Source organism: Dipodomys merriami, unplaced genomic scaffold, assembly GCF_024711535.1.
Source record: "Dipodomys merriami isolate MVZ:Mamm:240054 unplaced genomic scaffold, mDipMer1.0.p SCAF_3, whole genome shotgun sequence".
In the NCBI taxonomy this organism is placed as follows: domain Eukaryota; kingdom Metazoa; phylum Chordata; class Mammalia; order Rodentia; family Heteromyidae; genus Dipodomys; species Dipodomys merriami.
In genome coordinates this window covers 75,197,841-75,208,834 of record NW_027204492.1, presented here as the reverse complement: position 1 = coordinate 75,208,834, position 10,994 = coordinate 75,197,841, and positions in this window count along the sequence as shown.

Here is a 10,994-nt window from a genome sequence, read left to right as displayed (position 1 = left end):
GACCTTGTTTGTATCCTATTGGAAAATGCCTAGGAGTTCAATTGCTGGGTCATAGGGTAGCTCTAGGTTTAGTCTTTTGAGGACCCTCCACAGTGCTTTCCAGAGTGCTTGACCAAGTTTACATTCTCACCAGCAGTGTACTAGAGTTCCCTTTGGGTCACATCCCTGCCAGCATTTGTTATTGTTAGTTTTCTTGATATTGACCATTCTAACTGGGGTGAGGTGGAATCTCAAGGTTGTTTTGATTTGAATTTATTTTTTTAAATTTCAATTTTATTGTCAAGGCGTTGTGCAGAGGGGTTACAGTTACATAAGTAAGGTAGTAATTACATTTCTTGTCTAACTTGTTACACCCTCCCTCATTTTTCTCCCTCTTTCCCACCCCTTCCCCCAAGTTGAACAGATCATTTCCAACATATTGTCTTGTGAGTATCACTGTTGCATTGGTTCTCCCTTTGTCATTTTTCTCACCATTTTGTTGTTCCCCTTCCCTTCTCTAATTCAGATAAACATATATACGATGCATTTCTTTTATGGCCAGAGATGTTGAACATTTCCTCACATGGGTTTTGGCCATTTTCACTTCTTGTGAGAGTGTCTGTAAATCATTAGCCCATTTATTCGTTGGGTTGTTATTCCTTTTACAGGTTCATCATATTCTTCTCTTTATCTTTATCTTTATCTTTATCTTTATCTTTATCTTTATCTTTATCTTTATCTTTATGGGCATGAAGAAATGGTGGTGTAGATAGCAGGGATACAGATCCAGAAGCTAATGGCATTACATCAGAAAATAAATGTACCAAGGCTATGATCCAGGCCAAAGTCATGCCTCAGCATATGCATCTGGAAGCCCATAATTTTAGTGTTTTCTTTTACTTTTAAGTAAATCTTCCTCTGACCCCTACCCAAGAAAAGGATTTTGTACCTTTGTTTCTTGAGACAGCAATGTATATGATCCTCATTTAGCCTGGAAAAATTAATAAATCTTTACTCCTTTTTGTCCAAAACCCTACTATCATAATTTGTTGATTCCTATTGAGTTCAGAGGATCAAATTTCTGCTATCAGCTGCGTCATTTGATTGTTCTGTGTTTTAAATCTATCTATCTATCTATCTATCTATCTATCTATCTATCTATCTATCTATCTATCTATCTATTTAGTATTTTAGGGGTACCAAGGTTTGAACTCAGGGCTGAAGTTCACTCAATTTGCTTCTTTACGCTACCACCTGAGGCATGAGCTTGCCTTGTAATTTGCTGTTTATCTTGGAGATGGAGTCTTGTGAACTATTCTACCTGGTCTAGAATTTTTTGGGGGTGGGGGAAATAGTCCTAGGGCTTCAACTCACAGCCTGCATACTGTCTCTGAGCTTTTTGCTCATTCCAGCTGTGTTAGTTGCGTGCTAGTTGTATTCAGGGTGGTAAGGCTTTGTGACTGGAGTTGCCCTGCTGCCCGCTAGTGCTCCAATAAAGACTCCAAATTAGGCCTTTTAAGTGGTGGCTTCTCTGTTCTCGCAACTGGATTTACCATACAATACTATGAGACACCAATGGCTCACTTACCAGGCTTATTTTTTGCTTTGTGTGAAACCATCAAATTATTTTCCATAGTTGTTTCATTGATTTATATACTGATGAGCAGTGTGTATGAGTTTGTTCCACTCATCCTTGGAAGCTTTTGTTGTAATTGTTTTCTTGATAATAGCCATTCTGGCTGGGATGAGGTGAAATCACAATGTAGGATTGATTTGCAATTCTCTGATGACTAGGGATATTGAATGTTTCATATATTTATTAATCATTTATAATTTTTAATTTGAAAAGTGTGTGTTCAGTTCATTGGTCCATTCACTAGCCAATGTATTTGTCATATTGGTGTTTAGTTTTTTGAATTTTGAGGTATTCTATTGATTCCTTGTTGGGTGAATAACTGTCAAAGATTTTCTCCCATTTTGTAATCTCATTCTTCCTTCTGTTTTAATTTTTTGTTATTATCTTCAAATAACTGTACAAAGCTCTTCTGTCATTTGATTGCTTCTTTGTCTGTGGTGCAATCCCATTTATCAATCTTTTGCTCTTATTTTCTGAGCTATTGGACTTCTATTTAGAAATCCATTTCTGTGACTATATTTTCAGCTGTTTTCCCTATGCATTCCTCTAGAAGTTTCAAAATATCACGTTTTAACTAAGGTCTTTGTTACACTTTCACCTTATTTTTGTACAGGGTTAGTGAAAGGGATCTCACTTTAATCTTCCACATGTGCATATCCAGTTTTTCCATTACCACTAAAGAGGCTTCCTCTACCCCACATTGTATGTTTTTTGGTGCCAGCTCACGTGGTAGATTTCTTGCCTGGCAAATGTGAAGTCCTGGAATCTATCCCCAGGACAAAAAAAGTAAGAGTGATAAGGTATAAATAAATTTTAGTATGTTAATGGTATTTTTTGTGTGTTATTGGGTGTGTGTGTGTGTGTGTGTGTGTGTGTGTGTGTGTGTGTACCAATCACATATTATATTTATATTCTTGGTTCAGTATCAGTTATAGGACATCTGGGCTAGTTCCATGACTTGGTTATTGTGAATAGTGCTGCAATGAATATGAGTGTGCAAGTGCCCATTGTTGTATCCTGACTTGCAGTCTTTTGGATAAATTCCCAAGAGTGACATTGTTAGATCATAGGATAGTTCTATTTTTACTTTTTTTGAGGGATCTCATAGCTACAAACATTCTACTTAAAATTGCCTTTACCATGTCCCAAACCTTCTGGAAGATTGTGGTAATTTCTTCTCCCTCCTTGACCCCCCAATGAATTCTAGGAACTTTTGGATTTCCTCTCTTATCTCTTCCATGACTCACTCATCATTTTACAATGTGTTGTATAATCTCCATGACTTTTAGAATATTCTGAAGTTTCATTTGCTATTATGTTCTAATTTTATTCCAATATGACCCTATAAGATACAGGGGCTTATTTCAATGTTCATATATTTGCTAAGACTTGCTCTATGACTAGAATGTGGTTTTTATGATATAAAATATTCTATGAGCTCCAGAGAATAATGTTTATTGGTTGTTTGTTGGATGAATTATTTTGTATATGTCTGTTAAGTCCAGTTGGCCTACAGCATCATTTAAATCTGAGGGTTGTTTGTTTGGTTCTTGCCCATATGACCCAACTGTTGGCAAGCGTGGACACCATAGTCTCTAACTATCATTGTGTTGGGAGTCTATGTGTGTTTTGAAGTCCAGTGTTATTTGTTTAACAAATGTCTCAGCATTTGGTACATTGATGTTAAGAATGATTGCTTCTTGCTAGAGGTCCCCTCTAGTAACATCAAATGACCTTCTTTGTTTCTTTGAACTAATTGTGATTTGAAATCTTCCTTGTCAGATATGAGTATAGATAGCTATCCTACTACCTGCTCTTGGGTCTGTTTACTCTGTAGACTATTTTTCCCCAACCTTTCACCCTAATGCACTGTTAGTTTCTGTCAAATATATGTTTTTCTTGTAGACAAGGGTTGGGTCTTGCCTCTGATCCAACTAGTTGTTATATGTCTTTTGATTGGAGAACTGAGTCTATTTATCTTGAGTGCTAAAACTAATGAATTAAACAAAAGCAACAAACAACTAATAGGTGTGTTGTTTCTTCCCTTTAAGATAGGTTTTAGCTTTACATTCTATCCTGTTTCCTCTATGCTTGTCTATTCATCCAGTGGGATTTGTTTTCTCCACACCTTTCAGGTTTGCATTGATCACCCTCTTCCATGCACAGGATGTTTTTGATTATATTACATAGTGCTTCTTTAGTGGTGCTAAATCGTTTCAGCATTGGTCTTTATCATGGTCTGTTTTTATTTGTCCTTTTCTTATGAATGATAGCTTTGCTGGGAAGAGTATTTGGGATATCTTGTCTTGTGAATATCACTGTTGCATTGCTTTGTCCTTTGTCCTTTGTCTCAACCATTTGTTGTTCCCCTTCCCTTTCCTAATTCAGATAAATGTATATACAATACTCAGGGTACCAAAATCAAATACAGTGACAGCAGAGGACAAACCAGAGGGGGAAAACTAAAGAAAAAAGAACTTCATTTAGTACATTAAAAACCACAGCAATAAAGAAAAACCTCTTGATTCTATTCTCTTAGCATCATCTTATATGATCATATGTACATAGCTTTTGCGTTATGGTGATCCTCTGCTAGGACTATCTTAGACATATACTAAACACTACAAATGAGGGAAACCACGGAATGTATGCTTCTTTGGGTCTGGCTTACTTCACTTAATGCGTTTTTTTTCCCCCAAGACTTTCCATATCCTTATGAATGGGGCAATGTCATTCTTTCTGATGGATGCATAGAATTCCATTGTGTATACACACCATGTCTTCTTGATCCATTCATCTACTGAGGGGCATCTGGGTTGGTTCCATGTATTAGCTATGGTAAATAATGCTGCAATGAACACTGTTGTGGTGGTAGCTTTAATAGGGCCTTGTTTGTGGCCATTTGGGTAAATGCCCAGGAGTGGGATTGTTAGATCTTAAGGGAGCTCTATGTTTAGTTTTTTAAGGAACCTCCATACTGCTTCCCAGAGTGCTTGGACAAGTTTGCACTCCCACCAACAGTACCGTAGCATTCCCCTTTGGCCACATCCCCACCAGTATCTGTTGTTATTAGATTTCTTGATAATGGACACTCTAACTGGTGTGAGGTGGAATCTCTATGTTGTTTTGATTTGCATTTCTTTTATGCCCAGAGATGTTGAGCATTTCTTCGTGTATCTCTTGGCTATTCATATTTCCTCTTCAGAGAAGTCTCCCTTTAAGTTTTTAGTCCTCTTGTTAATGGGATTGTTGTTTCTTTGGGGGTTTGTTTTGGGGGAGTTTAATTTCTTGAGCTGTAGGTATATCTTAGATATGAGGCCTTTGTCTGTTGTATGGCTAGTGAAGATCTTCTCCCAGTCTCTGGGGTTTCTATGTATCTTGCTAGCTATGTCCTTTGCCATGCAGAAGCTCTGCAGTTTGATGCAATCCCATTTGTCCAACCTTTCTTTGATTTGTTGTGTTTCTAGGTCTTTATTAAGAAAGTTTCAACCTGTGCCAAGGAATCCTAGTGTTTTTCCTATTCCTTCCTGTAATATTGCCAGAGTCTCTGCTTTTACCTCAAGGTCTTTAATCCATTTACAGTTGATTCTGGTGCAGGGTGATATATGAAGATCTAACTTTAGTTTTCTACACGTGTTTAGCCAGTTCTGCCAGCACCAAGTGTTGAAGAGGCCGTCTTTCTTCCATCCTATTTGTCTATTTGTTTAGCTCCCTTGTCAAAAATTTGGTGGCCATAGGTCTGTGGGTTTATTTCTGGGTCTTCAGTTCTATTCCATTGGTCCTCTGGACTGTTCTTGTGCCAGTACCAAGCTGCTTTTACTACTACGGCTTTGTAGTAGAGTTTGAAGTTTGGCATTGATATTCCTTCAGCACTGCTCTTCTTGCTAAGGATTGCTTTTGCTATTTGGGGACTTGTATTGTTCCATATGAATTTTTGGATTGCTTCTTCTATTTCATTAAAGAAAGAAGTTGGGATATTGATGTGTATTGCATTTAATTTGTATACAGCCATTGGCAATATTGCCATTTTCACGATGTTAATCCTCTCAATTCAGGAGCATGGAAAGTTTGTCCACTTCCTTAGATCTGCTTTAATTTTTTTTTTTTTTTCAGAAATTTGAAGGGAAGCACCATTTGAACCTTCCTTGCTTTTGAGAAATCATTTTATTTTTATGTGTTTTTTTCTGTTATTATAAAGGGGATGTGCATAGAAGTTACAGTTACTTAAGTTAGGTAATCAGTACTTTTTTTTTTGGACAATGTCACCTTTTCACTCACTCTCTCTGTTTTACTTTCCTATCCTCAGCCATAACTGGTATAGTTCATTTTAATAGACTCCCTTTAAAGCTACATTTTTTCCTACTAACATTTTCAATATTTTCCCCTTTGTTTTTATGCCTATTGTTTTATTTATAATATATCTCTGAGGTGTCTTTCCTGTTATCGTCTGTTGGGTGTGCAAAATGCCTCTTGTGCCTAAGAAGGCTTCTCTTTCTATAGATTTGGGACATTTCTAAATATGTTTCCTTTTTTTCTTCCTTTATTTCTGTTGTTATTGGTCATGGGGCTTGAACTTGGGACCTGGGCACTCTCCCTAAGGTCTTTTGCTCAAGGTTAGCACTCTACCACTTGGAGCCACAGCACCACTCCCAGTTTTCTGGTGGTCAATTGGAGATTAGAGTCTTGTGGATTTTCCTGCTGGGCCTGGCTTTAAACTGTGATCCTCAGGTCTCAGACTTCTGAGAAGCTAGGATTACAGGTGTGAGCCACTGGTGCCCAGCTCATATGCTTCCTAGGCCTTTAGATAAAATCTTCTTCCTTCTAGTCCCCCCACCCCATTATTTACCAATTACAGCGTGGACTAGAGTCCTGACTTTTTTTGTTTGTTTTGTGTTTGTTTTTGTCAGTTGTGGAGCTTGAAACTCAGGGCCTGGGCACTGTCCCTGAGCCCTTTTTGTTCAAGACTATCACTCTACCACTTTGAGCCACAGGCTACACTGCCAGTATTTGAGTGGTTAATGCAAGATAAGAGTCTCACGGGGACTTTTCTGCCCAGGCTGGATTCGAACTGCGATGCTCAGATCTCAGCCTCCTGAGTAGTGAGGATTACAGGAGTGAGCCACCAGCACCTGCCAAGTCCTTTTTATAAAGAACTTTTTATAAAGAATTTTGTATTGCTTTGACCTTTGCTATATTTTATTTCAATTTTTCTACTATGTCTAACCAGTCTTCAAGTCCTGAAACTGTCCTCCTCTACTGCTGGAGCTGCTTTCCACTATATTTCCTATATCCCAGATTTCAGGGATTTTTTTTCCACCCTTGATTTCTGTTTATACAGATCTATTTTCAGTTAGGTACTGATGGTTCACACTTGTAATCCTCGCTACTGAGGTAGCTGAGATCTGAGGATTGAGGTGCAAAGTCAGACTGGGCAGAAAATTCCATGAGACTCATCTCAATTAACTACCAAAAAGCTAGAAATGGAGCTGTCCTCAAATGGTAAAGCACCATAACTTTTGAGCCGTGAGCTCAAAAGCTCAGGGAGAGTGCCCAGGCCCTGAGTTCAAGCCCAGGTCCAGCACTAAAAGAAAACAAAATTTTTTAGTAAAGATCCTTTATCATGTCTTTGCACTGACTTTTCTACTTCACTAATTTGTTCATTTGTGTTTTCTTTGAGTTCTTTTAGCTATATTCTCTTAGTTAGCAGTTTGTATTTGCTTGGTGTTCACCTAGATTTTTCTCTACACTCTCACTGGATTCCTTTATTTGCGTATTTGTGTCTGCTTTGATTGTGTGAGGTTGCTTATAAATACACTCTTCTACTTCATTGAACATTGTCATTATCATTCATTTGACCACAGCCTATATATTTTTTTTCCACTTTGATGTCATTCTGATTCTTTGTTGTGGTATTGGAGGTGTTGGGAGGAGATGTATTTCTTAGTTTACATATATTTCTGGTATTCATTGTTTTTGAAATTTGATCATTTGAAGAGATCTCGTGTACTGGCCTACCTTTAGTTGTCTGAAGCCTTCCCTTTGGGTTTAGTCTCTATATTCTCACAAGATTGGGCGTTGGCTCCAGTGATGTGCTGTTTCCCCCACATTAATTGAGGGTGAGGCTCTATTAGATTTTTCAGTTCAAAACTCAACCTAACTTTTGCATCCAGTAATAAGTTGTTGTTTTTTTATATGTATATAACCAAACCCACTATATTTCCAAGTGTCTGTGTTATTTGTGTTTTACCGTTGGGAGCATAAGAATACTAGGAATGCGGGTTAGAACTTAGCTACTGAGAGAAGGGAGAGTGAGAGCACAAAGTGCAGAAGCTGGAAAACTGTGGAAGAGTATGTGATGAGAGCAGGTACCTACTACTCACCTATGTACACATTTGATTCAGATTTTGGGGGTCTGGGGTGCTAAACATCAGAAAGCTGATGCAGAGTGTCAGTAAAGATAAAAGTAATAACAGAGAAAGTGTGATAGAATAAAGTATCAGTGAAAGAAAAGAGGAAAATAAGAAAAAGAAGGAAAGAGAAAAGGAACAAAACTGCTTACTTGTTCTTCTTACCAAGGATGACATTGACTGTTTGCTGTGGTCTGTCCCCCAAGTGGCTCAACTCTTGCCTGAACCAGCTCCTGTTGGAATCTGGTATACTCCTAGGTAGTAGCTTAGCAGTGAAGTAGGGGCAAATGACTAGACACAAGTGGATCCGCAAGGGACTTTAGTCTAAAGGGATGCGCTCTCGTGGGTCTACTAGGGAGCTGGGCAACTGGGGATTTCACTCATGTGGAGTCCTGGGGAGCTTCATGCTTGGAGCTGCAGTTACCTTAGTCCTCTCAGGAGCTGGAGCTTAGGGCTGCACTCACATGGCTGGTTAGGAAGCTCCATCATTATCTTTTTGCTGCAAATATTTCATGCCTGTGGGTTTGAAGAAACAGCCAAGACAAGAGAAAAACAAGGAAAAAAAATGGGGAAAGAAGGGAACTTCTGTTTCCACCGCACAGAAGGCTTTTGCCTGCTGACTTCTTCTGACTGTAATTATTTTCTTGCTTCATTTTATAAAGTTGAGATGTAAATGTTTTAGTTTTACACTAGTCTCTATATCTGCCTGCCTGCACTTCTTCTGGCATCTTGACTAAACTAGACTTCCTTTGAATCTTGTACCTGTTAAGTGTCTGTGGGGGCAAAAAATAAAGAGTGGTTGTCAGCAATCCACCATGTTAGCACCCTGAATTCATCTTATTATCTTATTCTATTCTTTGTTCTGAACTTTGGTGTGAATGTTAGTAATTTCAGTTATGAATATATAATTGTGAATTATTCTGCTCATATAGAAATTGTTCCTCAGCTCCTCTTTTACTTATTACTAAAGACACACTCAAATGATAGATGATGTCTACCTGCTAGGAGACTTAGATTTTTCTCAGGTGATGCTCTTTATCATGTCATTCCTCAAGGTCTCTGTATTTGATGGCAGGGGGTCTCCTCAAGTCATTTATGAACCTAAGTGACCAACTCAAGATCCATTTGCTTTGCAGATATTCACCACAAAATAATTACCACCGTGTAGACTTCTATGGGATAGTGCCCTCATCTTCCATAGGACAGAGGGAAACATCTACTCCAAAGGTGAGAGAACGGGGCTCAGCAAGGAGTTGACAGATTAGCATCCTGCAAGAAGATCCCAGAGCAATTATGGACCCCATTGTGCAGAGAGATGGCTATTACCAGATTGATTCTGCATGCAATATTATTTATCCAGGTCCCGTTAAAGAAATGTTTACTGATAGCCTGTAGTGTACGAAGCACTATTTAGACGTTGACTATATCACAGTGAATAACATAGGTAAAAGCATTTGACTTGTAGAGTTTATTCTCAAACTGAGGAAAATAAACAAGTTATAAAGGTACAAAATGCCCATAGAATGCCAGGTAGAATGGTCACCAGAAATGGAGACACCTGTATCTGGGGGAGCCAATGGCTGCAGAGCTGGCAGCAACTCAGCAAGAAGCTGAGGAATGTGCAGGAGGACGTTGTGGAGCAAGAGCAGAAGGAGTGTGATGCCTCTAAGAGGCCTCCAACTCAATGAGATGAATAGGTACTCACCCGCTAGATTATCCCCAACGTCTGAGAAAACCATGCCCACCTTATTCACCCCACTCCTACAAAGCGTAGCACCAGTGCAGGTCCCTCTGCTTGCTGCGGAGACACGCGATGATGTGAATCAACTCATAATGAAGACTGGAGCTCCCTACTGGGAAGCACAGACCACAACAGGGGCCAATCCACTGCCGACATCATATACTTTTTTGTGCTACCACTGGGGCTTAAACTCAAGCTCTCATCCTCTCTCTTGGCCTTGTTGCTCAAAGCTGGAGCTCTACTATTTGAGCCACACTTGTATTTCCTGGATCCAGTCCAGTAGGAAAACGGTTACTATGAACTGTGCGTGAGTGAGGACTGAAGGCTTAGACCGCAGAAATGTTCACCGGAGGTTGTAATCAGATCTCCAAACCTCTACTCCACATGCCAAAAAGTAAGCCCTAAGGGATCGCCCTAGAATCAAATCCACAGTGCCCCCTACTGGTGTGTCTGAGGGACACAACTGAAAACACGACTGTTCAGAGGTCAATCTGTTGTTGTCATTGTTGGGTGTGAATTGTTTTGACATTGTATCTTTTTTAAAAAAAATATTTAATACGTTTTTTATTGTGAAAATACCGTACTGAGGGGTTACAATTACATGAGCAAGGTAATAAGTACATTTCTTATCAAGCATTGTTGCCTCCTCCTTTGTTTTTCCCCTACCATCCCTGTCCTCCCATCTCCATCTAAGGCTTAGGTACACAATGAAGCTTCATTTTTTTTTTACTTCTGTACTCCTCTAAATATACTGGACTAGAAGCAGTAATTGAACTGTTAGGGTGTGCCTTAACCCCTAGGTTGTGGTTCACCACCTTGGCTTTTGCATCCAAGCTCCTTTATCCTGAAGGAGAAGAGAGTTGCACCCAGCATTGTGAGCATTTAAGCCAATATTCGAATGATAATCTGGGGCCGGAAGCATGGCTTAAGTGATAGAATGCCAGCCACATGAGTGAGGATGTCACATGAGTACAACAAACACCTGAGTTTAACCTCCAACACCATCAAAAATGGCTGGAGGCATGGCTCAAGCTGTAGTGTGGCAGCTGAACAAGGAAGCCAAGCGAGGAGATATAAGCCCTAGTTCAAACCCCAGTACCACTAAAACTCAAAAGCAAAAACATAGCTTATTTAAATCACTATATACTTGCCAGGCACTGGCGGGTCACATCTGTCATCCTAGCTACTCAGGGATTTCAATTAGGGAAGGAAAAGATCCAATTATCTTTAT